Consider the following 21,430-nt stretch of genomic DNA (forward strand, 5'->3'; position numbering starts at 1 on the left):
TATATTACAGCTTTAGGACCAAAACAAGATTGAAATAGGTAAACAATAGGAACTGGAATGTTTTCAAAGATTGTTGATTTTGGCATCTGAGACAGCAGCTGTGCATTGTGAATACATGGAGTGGGTTCAGTATAGAATATTACAGAATCACAGAATAGTCTGAGTTGGAAGGGACCCACAAGGATCATCAAGCCCAGCTTGTAAGTCAATTACCCCCACGGGCATGAAGCCCACAACCTTGGCATCATCAGCACCACGCTCCAACCAACTGAGCAAACGTGCAGAGGTGTGTTTGCTACTGCATTCAGCCTAGAGAGCACAGCATTGGCAAAGACGTCGTCAGGGAACTCCTGCTTGCTGATTTGCTTTGAGGAGACACGAATTGAACACAACAGAATAGCCTGTTTCCTCTGAGAGGGTGAACTCACGCTCCAGGGATTCAAGGCATGTGCCATCCCAGAGAGCGAGAGCCCGAGCAGAAGCTGGAAAGAAGCAGCACCATCTAGTGCTCAGGAGAGACGGAGCAAGCAGAACAGAGAGAACAACGCCCCAACACCCCCCAGGCACGGAACTCCAGCATGCACACTTTCAAGGAAACTCAGACTGCACTTGAGCATAAAAAGACACTGCAGCTGGGAAAAGGCAAGCAGATGTACCCGTCATCATCTGAGTGTTGAAATGTTATTACCTTAAAGGTCTCAACACGAGAAAAAAGGTAAAAATACCAAACTGTTTCCAGAGCATGACTACAAAGAAAGCATACAATTTTATCATTCTGGGCACTCCTTTGGAAAGAAAATTTAGAAAAAAACATTTATTGTTTCCCTCCCTTCAATAAATGGAAAAGTCTATCTTATGTTCCAAGATACAGTTAGGTTTTTCAATGGCATACAACTGCATGCTCTCAGCTATGCTCCAGACATCTAGAAGCAATAAAACCAGATCTGACAGGGCCCTCCACTGCAAAACCAAGACCACCAATCTTCTTGTCCAGGCCAATGCAATGCCATGGACATGGTAACATGCACAGCTCTCTCTTGCTAAGTGTTTCCAGAATGCACTGCTGCAACTACTCTATCTTAAACTTTCATGTAGGACCCAAAATTACTTTATTTTGCTGCCATTTCCCGAGCCAATATGGTGGATGCCAAATCACAGGAATCTAAATATACCTTTCAAATATCAACATCATTGCATATTCAGATATGCACAGTCAGTTTTCAGCTGTAGACTTCAGGAGAAAATTTAATTACCAATGGCAAACTCAGGATCCTGCTGTTAATTAGAATTGCAGTTTGCATTGAATAATAGACAACACGGAATGATTTTCAATGTATGAATTTCTAATTTCTCCTCCTGGTATTTTAATTACACAGCATCTCAACAGGAACTGAGATGAAAAGACCACAAAAATAGCTTAATTGGTGTCAATCACCTGGGATGCAGAAGTGTACCACAGATCAGACTGCTCTGTGGGCACCATTCCACCTACTGGTACAAGACAAACAAGCTGCCACTCCAACTTCTCTGTCAGATACTGTCAACAACATAAATGGACCCCTACAGAACAAGTAGACAATAATTTTTGTTCCTGTCAATTAGGACTCCTACTTTCTTATTCTGCCTTTCTTGATTTTCTTTCTTGTTATATAGCCCAAACAAGGCCATCAAGTAGCTTCTGCACAAATTTTCTGCAGGAGGCATTTTATTTTGCCCCAGCCTAACTTCTGGCATAATGTAACCACTACTCCATCTTTGAAGGATTCAGTATTCCATGCAAGTTCCTTTGGTAAGGACAAGTTGTCTATAGTGAATTCAGTCTTTATAACTAACTGAAAGAGCACACCATAGAGAAGTGACTTCTAAAGTTTTGAAAATAACCTTTGACATGTAAATCATGTATAGACAGTGATCCTTGCTCTGGCTAAGTCTGCAAAAAGACCAAGGTAACAATTATGAAGAGGACTGAGCAGCTTCACTAAAGAGAAGGCTGTTGCTAACTCAACTGGAGCACAAAAAACAACCTGAAGGTGCAGTTTTCACCACCTTAGTTGGATTGACTTGAAGTCCAGCTGGTTTGAGAATTTTTTTTCTGTCATGAGAGCTGAAATGAAAGGTATGAATATATATGTGGAAAGAAGATCAACCCCTTCAGCAGCTGTTTTCAACGAAAAAATGAAATTCATTACAAAACTTCACTCTCATTCTCACAGAAACTCTCAGCTAAGACCTGTCACCGTTCACTTTGGCACAAAGCACCATGGCAAGAAACAGGAGCTAGCTATCATCAGTGATAAGGGACACTAAAATGTGCACCATGAGTACCTCTAACTTCTGAACCTTTTTACCACTCTCCTTCTTGATTCTAAAAACTGTACTATATCAGGAAATTCTCTGTCTGCAGAAGAACTTGAGCATCTCATAGTGCTGCAAAGACTGGGGAATTAAACTAGGTAGACCACTTGCCACAAGACATCAAAACATTGTTTCCTAAAAGGTGAGACTTCAGGACCACTTAAGACATCAACATTCCTTAAGATTTTTCAGAGCTTAATCCCTGTGGATTCTTACAAGCTGCATTACACCACTCCAAAATGCATTGTAACCCCAGGTCAACACTGACTTGTTCTGTTGCCCCTAGCAACAGCAGATGCTGTTTTTGTTGCCAGATTCGGACTTCTCTCCCAAACAACATGAATTATTTCCATACATAAATACCAACTGTTGTGGAATGATTACCCCAAATGGTACAACATTTGCACCTGACCTCATCTACCCTCATAACTTTACAAAAACATCCCCCACCACCTGCTAATGTGCACTGGAGTATGAGAGCAACTTGCACCCACAGCTTACCCCCCCATTCCACTTTGAACTTGCGTGATGAAGGGAAGCATGAGTGGATTCAAAAGGGTCCAGAAATTTACACATTTTCCCCAAAAAGTAATATAGAGAATATATTTCAGGAAGCCCTGTGACCAGATCTAGCACTGGTTTGACTGTAGAACTGTTCTGCAGTCTCTCATGTCCCTAGTTAACCCTTCTCCCAGCTGCCCTATACAGCTTAGAAATGAACTTGATGAAACATGAAGAATACACAATGCCCATCATTAGTTCTTGTTACTCAGCAGAAAATCAATACATGCTCTGTTACAGAAGAGGACATGCTGTTACTGTAGTCCCTGCCCTCTGAGGGAACAGCTCTCACAGCCAAACATAACACAGCCTGCAGCAGAGGAAAGGTGGCAAGATCTCAGCAACAGTTGCACAACTAGGATGCTGAATGTCTTAGCCATTAATCACAGAATAGAGTTTTGGAGATTAGAGTTCCAAAGTCTGCGGTACCAGTCTGGACATTTCTCTGATCTCAGCCTCTTGTCTTTGCCAGATGAATTGGTATCAGCTATAGGTACACTTTAGGAATGTTACACTTTATTCTTAATTTTATTAGTTAAAGCTCTGATGCTTACTAGCACAGTAAAATCCTAATCTATACTTAGAGCTACCTGTATTCACAAAATCTGCAACTTAGCTAAGACAGATTTAACAACAACAACAAAAAAATCTTACCATCCCTATAGAAACTGTAGAGTCTTAGCTTATAGTGTGATAAATGAAACACAATTAGGCAGAAATGTGATCATGGCCATACATCCAACACAGGGAAAGATGGGCAGAGATGGGAAATTAAGATCTGGGTCCTGCAAGATCATTTGTGCTCCCCTTCCTGTCTGGCATCTATTTCAGAGCTGTTCACTATGTGGGTGTTCTGCAGGCTGGCAACCACGCAGAACATGGTCATTTCAGAACACATGCAAAAAAAGAAAAGGCATTAATGCCAAAACCAGCACAGAATAAATGTGAACAAAATGGGCAACTCTTCGGGCTACAGTCTCCAGTGACGTCTGTGTCAATCACATTCTGTGTTGACTGGCTATTTATAGTGGTTTTCAATATTTACTATCCATGTAGCAACTAAGTTTGCTACAAGCGGGGTTTAGCTGCATAAGTTAGGGAAAATATCTTCATTTTGCAGACAAGCCAGTGCTACACTAAGACTGAAAAGTTTTTCCAGGGAACATAGAAAAGTGCAAGGTCAAAACACCAGACTGAACACAAATGTCCTGGGATCCACAGCCATGTTGAACAGTGGCATTTTTTCCCTTCTGAATAGTCCCTTTCAACTAGCCACATGGCCCTGCTTTACCAACTCACCTAAAGCAAGAGCTACCTGCAGTTTAGGAGAATTCTTTTGCAGGCTACAGAAATATAACCTGATAAGATGGACAAGTAGCACAAAATTACTATTTTGCCATCTGGAATCAGTACTTCAAATCTGCAGGAAATTCAATAAAGCCAGTGTGTGGCCCAGTTAATTATTTCAGATCATTGCCAGAACACATGGGATCATCCACAATCACAACAACCCAAGTGTTTTCACAGTGCAGGTCCACAGTCCTTCTGCAATAGTATGGGGCACACAATTTTTGCAAAATGGTGCAGATGTGTCATATTCAGACCAACAATTAATGCCACTTCCTTGGAGATCCTCCATACAGACAACAGTCTGTATAAGGGGAAAAAAAGGCATTAATAGATTGAGGAAAAAACAAATCTCTTCTCCCCAAATAGCTTCCTGCATGTCAAACAGAATTCTGTGACTAAGGTATTGCAAAACACTGCCTGATGGGGTCGTTGAAAACCTTACAGCACTGCCTGTTCTTGCTGTGCCTAATACTGTCGTGACAGGGGTGTGCAAAAATGGCATTTTAAGCCAGCCTAACTGGGTGGTAATAAAAGGACCCCAAAGAGTAAAAACACACCTGACTCCACAGCAGCAACATTCAAATACAGGGGCAAGTGTTTGTTTTTTAAAAATTCCATTAAAAACAAGAGGCAGCCTAAAGCAAATTACTTTAATTTACCCTACTGACAGCACCAATGCTGTGGGGAGAGACAATGCTAAGCAGCATGGACAGGTGGTCCATGCAGGACAAGCTGGGGACTCGCAATTTTTATCACAGTCACACTTGTCTGCCTCTTTGTTTCTAGGATTTGGGTCTTCAGGTACTGAGAGATCAGTCCTTTCAGGGCTCTGATTCCTCAGCTGTAACACTGTAGCAGTGCAACAGGTTTTTCTCCTCTGTAGATCCTGCCATCTGAAACTACCTCCAAAATACACTGCATTCAAACCCATGCACAGGGTTTGAATACACAAATACTATATAAATACCCCCAAATACAATCAGAACTAAATCAACTGAATTAAACTGCTCCTATACTGCAACAGGGAACTAATTCTAAATCTATCCTATGAACTCTGTCTCCAGCAAGCATTAATATGGGAGCTAAAATGACTGCAAAAGTTTTACATTAATGCTACAGTGACAGATCATTAGATTTTCTATCTGAAAAAATTTCAACCTCTCTTCCATGCTAGGTTAGTTATTTTCTTAAACCTTTCATCCAAAAGGGAAATGTTTTGAAGCTTTTTGTCTGCTCTCCCACCCACTTCCCAAAATAATTAGTATGCATGAAAGAATTGCATCCAGACACCACTTTCCCCCAAGTTCTGTGCTGTGTTCTGTGCCTGTTTCTCCTGTAACCAGAAGAATGCATTCATAGACAGACCACACAATGCTCCAAGCAAAGAGCCCCTCCACACAGGAAAGTCAAGGATCATGGTGCATCTCAAGTACTGTAAAATGAAAATGAGGCACCACAGCAGCGCTTTTATCCAGAACAAAGAACACCATGTAGTCAAGTCCCTTTTCTCAGTCTCACTGGATAATCTTGCAGTGTATCAGAACATTCAGGAGTGATCAATACAACTCAATTACCATCAGTGACAACTGATGGGAATGGCGTGGTGTTATAGTGAAAGCACAAAAAAATGCTGGCATACCTGGAGTGATTTCAAACAGATGTTTCCCTGGTTCGTCAGGATTAGGTGGCAGCTCGTTCACCTGACTGCCTTGCAGTAGTATCAAACCCTGTAATGGACACAAACATTAGTGAAAAAGGAAAGGCCACTAGAAGGGTAAGGAAAATATAAGATGTATAGTAAACTCAAGTCCTGCTCATCTACTGATTCCAACACCTTTCCACAGTTCTGAGCAAGAAAAGATTTGAGCTGGTCATCCACTTGTTCCACTGTCCTCTCTCTCACACTGGACACTGCTGGTTAAGGCTGTTTCCTCTGGAATAACACTACTCTGAGCATGCAGAAGTGATTCTCCTTGGTTTCCATACCTAATTATCCCTTGCAAGAGTTTCATCTCACATTGCATCTACTCTTCCTACACCCTTGAATTTCTGGTTGCAGCATGCATTTGAATAAAATGGCTGATTTTCCAGAGATGCTCAGTACACAGAAGTTCCCAGGGAAATACTCGAAGAGAGCAGCTAATTCAGGTTTGAAAGACAGTGGACTACCTTTTTAATCCAAAAGACTATAGCTTCCCTAGGAAAAAAAAAAAAACAACCCTTTACTTCCCAAGCTCAAATGTTGCCAGTATTCAGCTTCATTTCCACTTTGAGCCTGAGCATAATTAACACAATGTATTCCAGTTTGGGAACTCTGCATAGCTGGTGACACAGTATCTTCAAAGTGAACAAAAGCCCCTTAATCTATGGAAAAGCTGAAAAAGACATCACAGGAAGCTCTTCTCCATTAACCTGAGTGAAATAAACATTTAATTTCTGATATTTTAAAGGGTTTTCAGTTAAGATTCTTTAGGACATATGCACAATTAGACAGACAAAATACAGTAAGAACTGGGACTCTCAAGAGTTAAGCCATGAAGAAGGTAATCAGCAGTTCCCACTCCAGCACTGAACTGCCCTGGAGTGCAAACAGGGTCCAAAACATCTTTTGTTGATGAACAGAAAATGAAAAAAGTTGTTTCAGTCAGGTTTTTCCCACATATCTCTGGTTGATGAGAATGTAGCTATGCATGTTTGCTGATCTGGCAACAACCAAATCCAAGACACACTGGACCATCTTAATATTGGTAATCAAAACAAATTCCAGTTATGCTATTTGTCAGCTTCCAGCTCCACATGTAATGGAGTAATACAATTAGTGTCTCACGAGACAGACAATGCAGAATTTCAACAGAGGACAACTCATCATAAGAGCTTTGCAATTTTCTCCATAAAACAATGAAGCCAGATGTGTTACTTTGCATTGTCACTATTCAGTATAACTTCTATAGCTTTGCTCCTCAGGAATACATCCTCCTACAAATGCTTTGTTCAACAGGGTCAAGGCTCAGCTCCTGTCCCCTGCCCAGTGTAAGGGTAAGGTTGTGGAAGGACACTGCAGAGGAGGGCACTTGGCAAAGTCCATGCTGAGTGGTTTCAAGAATGGTTGTAAGATTTAAAATTGAGGTAAAATAAGTTAACACAACAGGATAAGCCTTCACCACCCTTATCTCCCAATCCTGTTGCCCTGCAATTTGGCTCTGTGGTTTGCTGAAATTAGAAGACAAACTGAAGACATCCCATCGATAACAGAAAAACATAGGAAAGGCAACTCGACAAAAATGCAAACACATCTGAACTCCAAATGACATCAAAAAGTATTGTATAAAACATCATCTTTAAAGTCCAGTGGCCAGAACACATTCTAGAAAATCCTGCAGTTTTCTAAAGTACAAAATTCAAGCCCACTGCAGGTGCATTAAAGCCTTTCATCATGTCAAGTCAATTCAGAAGGAAGGGTTAATGAATTAGTAGCACAGTGGCACCTTTTCCCCTGGAAACTGGGAGGGGTGTATGCTCTCTCCTTTCCTGGGAATAGAAACAAGCCCATAGCTCCTTTAAAAACACAAACATATTGACAGAGTAGTAGTAGCATCAAAAACTCTTAGCAGGTCAGTCCTCTCTTCCCCTTGTCCTCATGGGGCAAAAAAATGAAAACTCTGCAGAAAAGCAATGGCTGCAGACCCTCCCTCTAACCTTTGGTCTCTGATGGAGTGGGCTGTGCAACTGCAACTCTCATGTGGCACACAAATACACACACCTTCAGCACTACTCAATCCATTAAGACAACAGAAAAATCCCTCTTCACTCCAGAAATGCTGTGTGATTCTCCTGCCATTACATTACAGCTCCACCTTTTCAGCAATATTATTAAAGGAAGAGTTTCTAGAGTTTCCTCTAAGAATGTGAAAGAACAGGCTTTCATAAAAATAGGCAATGCAACATCCATGAAGAAAAAGAAGTTGTTTCATGTTTCTCTTTTGAAACATTATGCTATAAATCTCATTTGACTTCAGTTAAACAATAAGAATACTACTCCCTTCCAGAGTATGTATAAATAATCAAGTAGGTGGAAGATCAATGGGAATTTCAGAGAAACTATTGATTTAGTTTTTACACACAAGCTTAAAGGCCATACTTAATAAATAAAACAAAAATACCTAAATTAGGCATGAGTACCTTTAGGGCTGAAGAGAATTAGGGATTAATATCAATAACAACTGGAGAAAATACCTCCATGGCCTATAAAAAAATCTCCCTACAACAAAGGGTCTTACTTGTCTTTCTAAAATGCATGGGCACACCTGAGCCATAGCCCCTTCATTCCAGAGAATCCCAAGCAACAGCTGTCTGTAAGTCCCATAAGTACCTCTCACCTGTGGGATGCATACAGTCCTAGCTGAAGTCAGATGCAAATCCTAATGTGCAACTCCTACAAGAATAGTCAGAACATCATCCTGTATCATCCTATACAAAGTGTCTTCCCACAGTCATAAATGTATAGCAACCCTGTGCCCAAAAAAGGCCAGGGTTAAAGAAACCCTTTACAACGTGACTGCCTGGGGCCATTTCTTCCTCATCATGTTCACTGACATGTGCTCAGCTCTCCCACATGCATTGCATGTGAAGATAAGGTGCCTGGATTGAAAGTGCAAAATCCAGCTGTGGCTGGCAGCATCCTGAGTAATCAAGTTACATCATCAAGTTCAAATCTCTCTAGCCCTTACACAGCATAACTTCCATAATTATGGACCAAATCCCTGATCAGGAGAGTGCAAGATGTAAGATGCAGTCAACATCCTCATTCATCTACCATATTTATGTCAGGCCCACAGGGGAATATTAATTTCCATTCTCACTCTGCGATGAAATTCATGTGTGACAGTCAAGCAGGCAGCTGCATCAAGCAGTTTAATAATTGTCTATAATGCGTGTGTGGATGGTGATGATATTACACAGGCTGTCACTGTGCAATGCCTGTACTGACTCATCAGGAGCCAGCAGCACAGGGACATTGTCTGGCTCATTCAATTATGTTCCCTCTGTTTAATGACTTTGGTTAAAGGCCTGACAGTCAAAACAATGACTAGGTGAATTATGATGCATAATCTACTACAGCAACAGGAAAGACCTTAGCTCAAACGCTCTGTGAGAATTTTACAGGCATTAGAAAAACATAATAAGAATAAGAAATTCTTCATCTCCTCTGTAAACTTTAGCCCATAGCACAACACCCACTCCCTCCCCCCAGCACAAAAACACGTATTACAGCCCATGCTCAGCATGTAGCCAAACCTACACACTCCACACACACAAGCCAGCTCTAAGCAGCTGTTTCACCTCATGGCTAACAAGGATTAGCTGGGAGATAACGAGTCCCAGTTGAGCAAGGAGGTTAATCACTCCTGCCTCAGTAATCTGCAGCTCCATAGCTCTTCTTGTCAAACTCCAGTCTCATAGCTGACCATACTAAGATCTGGAGGTCAGCATGCCCTAGTGGGTAAGTAAACACCTTCTAACCTTTTCCCAAGCTCCACCACTTGTCTGGTATTAGAAAAGCCTCCCCGCAACATCTCGTGCCTTTGAACCTCCTTAAGTGTGAATGGTTTTGGTGAGGACAGAAAACATCTGAAATGAGCTGTCAATCAAAGCACAGCTGTGATCACACAGGAGTCACAACCATCAACTCCTGCAGTTCTCTAGCCATACCTGAGGTTTAGTTTCCTCTTCATCCTTGTAATAGAAGAGCTGATCCCCACGCAGCACAAACCAGCGCTGCTGCCAGTTCTTCATGATGCTCCTCTGTTTCTTTAGCCAGCCACACTTCAGCACACGCTCCTGAGGGTTTGGAGAAGATGGTCTGGAGGGAGGCCCAATCTGTTCACCCATCACCAGACTCCTTGACCGGGCTGAAAAGGCAATTGCAGAGTAAGTGAAAGAAAGAAATAATAGCAGGAACACTCAGAGAGGCTAAATCACTGTTCCACACTTCCTTCTCAGACATGGACAGACATGTTTCCTTTCTGAGCAGGTACTTGTTTTTCAGGGTGTACATTCAAGTTCATGACAATTAAACATAGGACAAACATCACCTTTTTTGGCTCTGCTCACTCCAGAGTGTCTAAGGAGACAACCCCTCCACTGAGGGTCCACTGCTCATGCAACCATTCTTTGTGGCAAATCATCACTGCCTCCCAGTGCTACATGGGAATAATGATATTGCTCTCTCCTAACACAATATATGCCTGATGAGGATGTGCAGCTGTATGATGAGGGGGCACAAAGAGAAGAAGAGAGTATAAAAAAATATTCTCACTCCACACACTACCAGTTTGAGGGGATTAGCCAGGGAACACACCTGCCATAGGAGAGAAAAAATTTAAAACTGAGGAAAATTAAAAAAAGAGAATTGTCAATCAAAGTAGTGACTGTGGTCCACACAAAAGATATAGAGATAACACAGCTATCCAGAATTATTGAAGTCATCTCTCTCTTCAGGGCATTCTGACACTGAGGCAGAAAAACAAAATTAAAAAAATAAAATTAAATAATAAAAAGACAAAATAGAGGAAAAAACCCAACACAAATCTGAGGAAGGGTTTCAGAAACAGAAAACAAGTGAGGAAAAGCTTAAGAAATAGGAAAAAAAAATCTACGACCCTTTCTTTCCTCCTCCTTTGCATTAAGAGTACTAAAGCTTGGGACATTTAGAACTAGTCTGGAGTAGCAGACAATGAATTCATATTACAGGCAGCAAGCCAGTCCTCCAGAATAGATAGGTTAGGTGACCTCACAGGTCTTTTCCACATCTACCTCCTTTGGATTTATGAAGTATCTTATAATAATAGTTATTTAATATTTCGTGCCATTTTTCCTTCATTAGTGCTAATATGACCCTGCTCCTTCCCATTTTCTGCATTCAGCTAACTTAAAGCAAAATTTATAACTGCCCACTTGGAACAAGGCATGAGTTTACAGGCCAGTACCAGTAAATCTGCATCACTGATATCTCACATTAATACTGTGAACAGTTGCAGCTAAAAACCAGGCAAGCTTCTTATCCAGGTGCCCGTGATACACTACAGCTAATTCAAACCATCACAAGAGAGGGCAAAGCAAGCCTCTGCCTCTCTGAGTACTGTCTAATTTTGCATCTTTTGGGTTCAGAGAACTAAACATGGCCTTGATGTTACCATGTGATTGGTTTATGCTCCTGGTGCCTCACCATACAGGGATGAATCTGCCAGCATTTGCCAAAGAAAGAAAAATAATGGGGATGTTGTGGTGTTTGGGGAATTGAAAAAAAAATGCATTTGCAACAGTAAAATTGATCCTATTTCCTCACTTCCATGAAGCAAACTGCAAAATAAGGAGAGGCAGATAAGAGACTTAGGTCAGATCTTTAAAGAGCCTCCTCGGTGTAATCCAGGGAGGGAAATCATATTGGTGGCTGTGATAAAATCTGCTTTGACCTTCCTCGTGACCTGGCAGTCAGGTCATCATGTTGTGCTTTACAAAGAGCTCTAAACCAGCACATCTTCACACTAAACACTTCCATCAGCAGAGGGCAGACCTGAATGCTATCACACCCTCCCATTAGCAAAAAATCTCCATGATACAATCTCCACTTCTATAGTTTCATATATTTTCTCCTTCCACTCTGTCTTAAGGATCCATTCACCTCTCCTGTAACCATCCAGCAGGCACTCATACTGACCCCAAAAACCTTCCAGATTTATAGAGAGAAGATGCACCACTTTGTTAAATTTCAGACTGATGAAAGCCCTGTCTGACAGGCAGTATGGATTTTTTTTTCCCCCATTTCTCTAAACTGCTAAGGTAAATCCTGCTGCTCTCAACAAAACTGTGAATAACAGGTTTTGTCTTGTGGCTCAATCAAGAGAAATTATTTTTCAAATTATAACTATTTAGTGCTGCAAGACTTGTTTTTAGTCTCACTTCAAAACTAATTGAATAGTTGAAATTTTGTAAGAAGAGCTGCTGCAGCATCATAGTTTTTTCAGAATTAGTCTTCCTTTAGTTTATGCCTAAAATACATTGTTGAATTCAATGTGAACTAATATACAGCATTAGTGCTAGATTAGTAAAATTTACCAGCAACTTCTGGATTCTCCCAACCAAGTACTCCTTCATTCTGATTATTTTTATGTGCCAAAACAATAATATAAAAAAAATTAATAGAGAGTTCACTTAAAATCAGGCTTCAGTGTATCCAGGCATAGTATCTAAGCTCGCTCACTTGAGTCTGAGCTCTCCCAGACAGGTATTTTCATTCCTATAAATATCAAGAACCACTTTCCCTCACACAGCCAACATCCTCAGGCTTTAGTATTGACCCTTCTGGCAGCGCAGTATCCTCTGGCAGATGGTGACAGAGGTACCAGAACACCCAGCCCCCTCCCCATCACCACCAGGACATGGAGGACCCCATTTCACAGTAAGAAAACTCACTGGTCGTGTTTAAATCTCTGTTGCAGAGGCCCATAGGAATTGAGTTGGATAAAACCTCTCTGCCTCATCCCAGACCACATTTCACAACTAAGACCAAACTGCAATCTGGTTTGTACAGTCCAATTTCCAATCCACATTCATGTTACAAATTATGTCATTACAAAAATAAATATCCCAAAAATTTGCTTTTATCAAAGGCACTATAATGGTTCTTAGGCAACATCTTGGCTATTAGATGGATTTTGGTATTACTAGACTAATTGGTTACCCTTTCTGCAAACATCTAAGTCATCTCCACATTTAAGTACCTTAGCATGCTCCAACTTCAGCATGAAAATCCCATCAGCCTCCAGTTTTCATGTAGTTATGTACACCCTCTGCTTCTTTATCTCTCACTCTAAACAGAAATTAGTTTAATTTCACTGGAAACCTACCACCTATATTGACACAAACCTCACAAAAGACATCAAACATCTTGCTTTGAAATGTTACCAAATATGTTACCTTGTATATTCCCTCAGGCCACTGTGATACTTTTGTACAGCTCACACAGTAACTATTATTTTAGTCAAGAGTTAAAGCTTTCATGATCAGTCTCAGGAGGATGCAGAACTTTTTCTTATTTTATGCAGCACCATGTCTCAATAAATTGCTATTATTGTTAATTCTTCATGCTGTCTTTGCTTTCCATTTCCTTAGTATCTGATCGTGACTGTGGTAGTTAATTTCATTAGGGACATACTTAGCAACTTCATCTGCAAGTCAACAACATGGATCAGATAGAAATTTTTAGAAAGAGGAATTATTTATGGCTATTAACAGCATTGATGCTTATATTGCATGCTTCACAGAAGACAATAATTGCATAGAGGTCAGGATGAGCACGGCCTGCCTTGAAAGCAGCAGCTATCTTGGGTTACTGGGATCAAAATATCTGCTTTGATAATCTAATGCAGTACACCAAGCCCCTGATTCTTAATGGTAGAAATGTATTATTTCTGCTTATCTATTTAACAGTATTATGGAATCAGCAGAACATAAGGAAGAAAACAAATCAATAAATCAGATTCACAACTCAGCAAATGCTTTACATGCTCTAGAGTTCCAATCCAGAAATGTGTTTTCAATAACACCACACGGGCTGGTTTCACTCCTCATTATCATTAAGTGATTTTTGATTTAGTCATACACCTAAGTTCTAAACAGAAAACAGTGTAGAAAGGACTCAAACTCTCCTTGGGAAAAGGATTAGGATTCATTTGCACAGCATGGCACTCTGCAAATGAATCCTAATCCTTTTCCCAAGGAGAAAATGCAAATCACAACCCACACCAGCCCCAAAAACAAGGCAAGTGCAGCACAGCGAGGTAACAACAGAGCAGGCGGACCCACAGGTGGCACTAACGAGTCAAGGCATTCGGGGAGGGCAAATCATTCTGTAAGGCAAGAATCAGAATTACAGACCTTGAAATCACTCCTACGACTGGAAGTGACACTGGCACGTGGAAGTTCTCATATCCATGAAGATGGGAGGGAGAATACGAGTCAAGGCAATGAAGTGCTGCTCAACAGTCACTGTGCAAATGCCTGAGATTACACTAAATAAACTCCCCTCCAAAACCCCATACTTGGTTGTCGTGCCTCTAAAAGTAAAACCAAAGATTATCCTAAGGAGTGGATGGGTTGTATTGGATAGAGCCACACTGTCACTCCTTACAGAGGCAGCAATCCCTATCCAGAGGGCCACACACCACTACGAGAGTTCCTCTGCAACTCAGACCTGCCTCCAAGCAATAGCCACATTCCTGTTTTCTCATGACATCTATCCTACCCTGAGCATGCACATATTAGAGACAACATCTTCACTTCCCTATCCATACCATCCCCCCTTCCTGAGTTCGACCCTGCCTGGCAATATTTTACAATCTCTTCTGCTCTCCTCTCCCACTCCCAGCTCTGAACACCACTAGAGATCTGAGCACTCCCTAAGTACTTACTTAAACCAGACATGGAAATCAATCAAGTCAATGCAATTCAATATCAATTAAAGATGTAATCTTTTGAAATTTCATAGGCAGTTAGCTAAAATCAATATAGTCATTATAATTGATTTTGGCCAACAAACTGTCCTACAATAAAGGCACTTTGCTCTGGTGTTCCTTCAGTCTGATGACACTGTGACACTACATATTATTTCTAATAGAGTCTTCATTTAAACTACTAGCCACAAAGGGAAGTGGCTTCCCATACTATAAATTATATCCTCTGTTGGTTTATTTAGTTCAAATTTGGCCTTATAAAAAGGATTCACTGGAAATGCAGGTAATATGCCTACAAAGAGACGCTGAATTTCCTTACACTGAACTCTAGGCAATAAAATATTTGGTTTAGATTTTTCTGTGTCCATCACAGAACCATATTAGTCTTTGAATTTGATTGCTAAGATACCAGGGTCAGTAAGCACAAACAAAACCAAGGTACTTCCTCAGTACAATCTGAGAATTATGCATCTTGAAACACAATAAGCTAAGAATTAAAGGCATAATATTTGAAGTGGTTGGTGACAAGACATTTTTAGGCAATTAGAAGAATATCAGTTAGAAGGAACTGACAAGAGCTTTTAGCTCCCTCAAGACAGAGTAGCAATCTCTACAGAAACAAAAAGGTGCTATGCAGCCATGTAGCTGCTCACATTTTGTGATGTGGAAGACAATTGCCACATTTAGAAACACTACCCTAAGAGCCAGCTTGTGCTCCTTCACTTCTGCTCAATAAAGCTGCACCTGTCTCCTCGCAACACTTTACAGAGCAAAGTGACATGTTTGTTTAATTCCTTCCCTTGATTTGTTCTTCTTTCAGCCAATGGCCTGGTGATGTCTTTATCACATCAGAGAATACAGCAGCACAAACTGACACACATTAATGCAGGACCTTTCCACAAGTCAAGGAAAACCCAAATATATTTGATAATCAATGCAATCCACCCCACACAATTAAAAAAAAAATTAAAAAAATAAAAAAAACCCTAAAACATTTAGTCAGTGGGATAATTTATCCTTTTCTCCTGAAGAACAATCAACATTCATCTTCAAACTATTGTTACAAATAGCCAAAATCCTTCACTTTTCCTGAAGTCCACCACGCCAATGATCCATTGCTATCATATAGGTAAAGGGGCATTGCTTTTTTGGTCAACATTTCACTCTAGAGACCTTTCAGCAATTACACAAAGTAGTCCTGAACTTCATTTGCTATCACTACCATCAAGAAGGCCAGCAGGTCTCAACTCCACAGAATAATTATTTAAATTAGTTTAACCTTGCATTTGCAAAAGAATTGGAATTACTGCTTCGGGTTGTAGGAATGTGTAGTGATTTTGACTCCTGTCAATGAGCAAACCTTAAATACTGTAGGTAACCTGCCACCATCTGTCCTTGAAACTGCCCTGCAAATCCACATAGCCATGCCAGTCTTTTCAAACCACTAGCATTAGATTGTGGATAAGTGCCAAGATGGAAGGATAATGACTTAATTCTTTCTGCTACAACAGATTGACCTAACAATTTACAACATAGTAAAGTGAAATAGCCCACATCCTTTGGTCTGCAGAATTACAGACCATTTTGATAATACACAAACAAGTATAGAAACTGCTCCCAGCCAAAGATTGTGTTTTAAAGTCCCTTTATCTGCACTATCCTCTGAGATCTCCCACCTGGGTCCACTGCAGACTATTCAAGGGACAGATCAGCACTTAGGTCACAGCTATTGGATGTGCTGTATTAAAGCACACACACCTGTTAGACACTATGACTACAAGATTATCTAGCACACCCAAGCACCATCTCTCCAGTCCCACTGAACCCTGGCACAATCTCTAGAAAGCTGTACATGTTCTCTCTCTGGTGGGTTAGAGCTGCATACCTGACAAGAGACACTGTTGAAGTCATCTCTGCTGCTGGCAAAGCTCTTGTAACCCCATTGACAGCCACACTGAGCTACAGCTCACCACTGCCAGAAGAAAAAAAATCTTACTCCTTTCTTCCTACTTCCACTCTGCTGTTTCCATCTGCCAGTACACCCAGCCTTACATTCCTACACTGACAAGGTGGGACCTTTTTATAAGAAAAGTTGCTCACTGGAATGGTAGAAAGTTCTAAGATATTTTTTCTTCCTGGTGTCTTAGTGAGTCAAATCAGGTCAGAGAAGGAAGGCTGAACAAATACCTTGAACTCCCTCTGCAATCTGAAACAGCCCCTTTTAATCCTCCCAATGGCTCTGCCTATTAATTTTTAATAATCTTCCCAGTCAGAGTAGATTAAGGAACAAACAAAAAAATGCTGACTACAGTAACATTGAATTTGGAGCTGGGACTGTGGCCTGAGCTCGTACAGCACCAAATACTGTGGAGTCCTGAAGAAAATTGTAGCTCTGCAGCACTTCAGATGCAGCATAGGCATAGGTCCACTGCAGTGTGAAAACTCAGGCTCCTGAGAGGCACTCTGGTCACCCACGTGCTTTGCTGAATACTGTCTGTGCCATGACAAGCACATGGGCCATATTCCTCAGACAATGGCTGCCAGCATCAGTGGTTCCTAAAATTGACGTTATGAGCACCAAAGAAATTTGTCCACCCCACTCCAGGGGATATAATTTTTCAAAATTATTCTGGACTAAAAAAAATAGAATCTAGACTAGAGAAAACTCTCTCAAGGCCTTTTGCCAGCAACTGGCTCTGAGATGAAGTGATACCAGAACCCAGCCACTTCCAGCAATAAACTTCACTGAATTCAACCACAACATTGTATTTCTCTTCTTTCAGTCATCCAAAGATCAGGAGGGTCTTCATTCCTACCCTGCTTTTTAGGGCACAACATTGAACCAAGAGCTCAGTCTGCCTATTTCAACACTGTTGTACCTGTTTTCAATGTGCAAACAAATACTGCTTCCTACTGTGTGCAACAGCTGAGTAAGTGACCGGCCGCACTGCCAGGGTTGATCTGGGAGACAAAGGCAGAAGAAATACAGGAATTCTTACTCCTGCATTAATTCATACTCCAAGTACTCAGATTATTAAGACACAAGCATTTGTGACATTACTGGTTAATAAAGTAAAGGTGGTTCCCCCTAAACTGGAGCTCTGCAAAGGCGTAAGTAGTAGCCCAGTGCCTACAGTTCTTCCAAAGAGACCATGAGCAACCCAATCCCTTCCCATGCAACAGAATCAGTTCTCACTTTAGAAACAACATATGCAGCTTCTTTGTCCTTTATTTCTTATACTACAGGTTGTTTTTTCAACTTCAATATCAGTTCACAGGATGACAATCTTAGTGAAGCATAACACCTGCTTTTAAGAGGAAGAATATTAGAAGTAACTTCTTTCAAACACAGCAAAAAACCTAGTATCTCCTCTCTTTAGAGATTTTCATAAAGGCTAATTTACAGCTCATTGGGCAAAAAGGATGCACAGAAAAAGCTCTGTGGAAGGAATACCTGTTAGAAAGACTGTCAGCAGGACCCTCCTTCCCCCATGTTAGTTTTAAGTACTTAAATATGCGCAGGCCTGGGCAGAGTCTGGGCACAGATCCTTTCCTCTTCCAGCTCAGCAGAGAGCTCACACTCCAGCCTCAAAAAGGAGTTTCCCTTTCCCACCAGTGAACCCTTATCCTTGCATCAAACTACTGCCCATACTGCAGGGAGCTGAAGGAAACAAATGAGGTTGTTTGTGCTGCTGTGCTTGCCTATCATTTACCATAAATGTAAGGGGAAAGCCAGCAAGGAAAGAAAGCCATTCTGGTAGAAATCTTACAATGAAGTGTAGTACATTTATACAGGTGGTAAAAGTGCAGGTGACTGTTCTCTCAGGAGAGAGGTGCTGGCATTTGTAGCCCTTCCACTGTGCTATTAACACGCAGACTGACAGCTTCCCCCTGTACTCCCTCAGTGATGTTCTATTAGTAGAGAGCCTATAACTTTGTGATTTTTTTTAATATTTAATTCCCTTCCCACAAGTGCTCTCCCCAGCAGTCCAGCTACCCTTAGAGGTGAATTAGTCTTCTTTCCCAATGCCCCTTTCCCTCCCCAGGAGGTGAGGCTATGGTTCATTATTTCAAATTCAGATTGCCTGTGCTTAATAGGCTGGTGCCTGCCTGCAAACTTTTCAGGGCTTTTTCTAAGGAGAATGACCGCCTGCCTGAGCCTTCAGGCAGGGATAGAAAGCTGCTATTGCCAAGAGCAGCAATTACTCCAGCACACACCATGAATCCAATTGGAGAGGGATATCCCTACAGAGATGAGGGGATTGATTACACCTTTGAACAACTCATGTCCTTCTTCATGGGACATGCCACCAAGTAAGGGTGAGAATGTGAACCTGTCTCTGGAGGAATCCCACAAACAACACTTTCTTGACCCTGTCTTTATATGGACATGGCCACTGAAACAGGACAGAGACAAAAAACCAATTAGAGCCCAGAGCTTATAACACAGGTCATTGCCACACACCCCTGCACCAGAGCAGCACAGTGCTAGGAGCCTGACTCTGCAGCACAGAACAAAAGTAACTCTGTGCTTCATTCACCTCCCTAGGGCTGCACACAGTGAGAAGGGACTCTCATAGCTTACTTGTCCCTTACTCTGCTCCTATTTCTTTACACTGCTTCCAGGGCAGTTAATCCAGTACTGCCCCAAGTCCAGCCCAACACCTCCCTCCACAGACCCTGTACTCTTCCTTAGGATTTTAAGTTAAACTCAGCAGTTTCATCTCAAGTTCCTCCAAAGCAACATGACAAAACCCAGGCTCATGCTGCAGGCAGCCCTCCTACCACCTCCTGCTCCCTGCCATCTCAGAGATGCCTTCCTCCACCAAACTGAGATACAAATCTAATTATACTTACCAACAACTCATCCTTGCCTTTTACCCAGATACCTTTCAGAGGAGAGATCCCAAACTGCCTCTCCTGCCTTACAGAATCCCCCATGTGAGGATGTGGGGCAGTGAACAGCCCCTCACAGGTGGGCTCCTCCTTAATGGTGGCTCTGCTCTGCCAGCTGCACCAGTCACTCTGATTGCTCCCACCCAGGGCCTCCTGTGCTCCCAGCAATGTTGGTGGGCTCTCAGGGCTGAAGGAAGTGTTTGGAGGAGTTCACAGCTCCAGGGCTGTTTACCTTGGTTCCAGGAGTAGGAAACTGGGTGTTCCCATTTGCCTGGTAGGCTGGAGGTGCCAAGGTGCTGGCCTCCCACGTGCTCTGGGGTAGCTGTGCACAGCTCCAGCCCCTCAAACCAGAGCTGACCTGGGGCTGTGCAGGCACCAGTGCTGCCCTGTGCAGAGCTGGGGCTGCAGGTGCTAGGCTGGCATTTGGTGAGGGGCACTAGACTCATTAGAGCTCCCTTTTCCATCTTTCACTGGCTGCTGAAAGGATGGCTCTTCACACCCTGGAAGGGAAATAACTGTTCCACTACAGGCACGTGAAGGATATCAGTACATTTGCACCAGCCTGACTAACCAAAATGTCTCCCATCACTTTTTCTAGACTCTAAGTTTTAATTAAAGCACACAAAAAAAGTTTTATTATTATGACTGTAAGGAAAATTTGTAACATATGTAGGAGCATGTAACAAACAGAAACAATAGGTCACAGTGTCACCCAAAAGTACAAAGCCCTAATAAAGGGAGAAGGGTTATTCTTAGTTCTTCTACAACTGAGACACATTGTGCTGAAGACAGGAATATTGTAAATTATATATGATGGCAGTAGGCTAGCTCTCTTTCTATAGAGGGCAATCACATCACTCAAAATACAAATGCATAAGCCTGTAGCCAGTCCAACTTCCATTTTCTAGCACATTTAAATGCAACTGGGCTGGCAACCTTTTTGGGACTTTTCAAGCCAAGGATCAAATGCCTTTTTTTTTTTTTTTTTAATGTCTTACAAACAATTAAACAAAAATGCAATCAGTGAGACTGAAGGATGTAGTCTGAAGACTGCCTTCTTTCTAATGTATAGAGAAAGTTCTCTTGCCTCCATTCTGCAAGGCTATATTTTTCTGTCCTATCACATAAGAAGAATATGAAAATAGATGTTTTCCATTGCAGCCACTTATTTTGGGATCCGAGACTCCACCAATTGCTTTACATGAACCCCTACAGGAGAAAAAATAATGCAAAATCCATTCAGACCCAGCCACCTTCCTAGACCTTATGGAAAGAACATGTACCTCTGAATGCCTATTTCAGAGTACAGATGTGAGGCTGCTGGTGGAACAACTAGGACTGCCTTGTACTTCATAGTTACTTTCGGTAAAGCAGATTATCTTTGTTCTCTACTGTCCCTTTCAGACACGAGGAACTACACCCTGGATGTCAGGCTCAAGTCCAGACCAAGCATTTTCAAAAGGTTGAATTTTTTTAAACCCAGGAGCTTTCTTAAGGACAATCTACAAGTCAGACAAAAATGACAGCATCAGACATCACAACTCCATGCTTAAAGGCACATTTTTCAGCAGAGAATTGGAAATAAAAGAGAAATTAATGAAGCATTCCTGTTTGCACTAATGTGGGGAGCCTGAAGCAAAGAGCTAGCTAGCCAAACACACATGTTGGGGTTTGAACCTCAAGAACTCTGCAAATACATGAACATCCCTAGGTTCAGCCACATTGCTGCCTTCTGTCACACTCAAGTAAAACCACAG

The sequence above is a fragment of the Haemorhous mexicanus genome, chromosome 7 (assembly GCF_027477595.1).
Source record: "Haemorhous mexicanus isolate bHaeMex1 chromosome 7, bHaeMex1.pri, whole genome shotgun sequence".
Taxonomy (NCBI): domain Eukaryota; kingdom Metazoa; phylum Chordata; class Aves; order Passeriformes; family Fringillidae; genus Haemorhous; species Haemorhous mexicanus.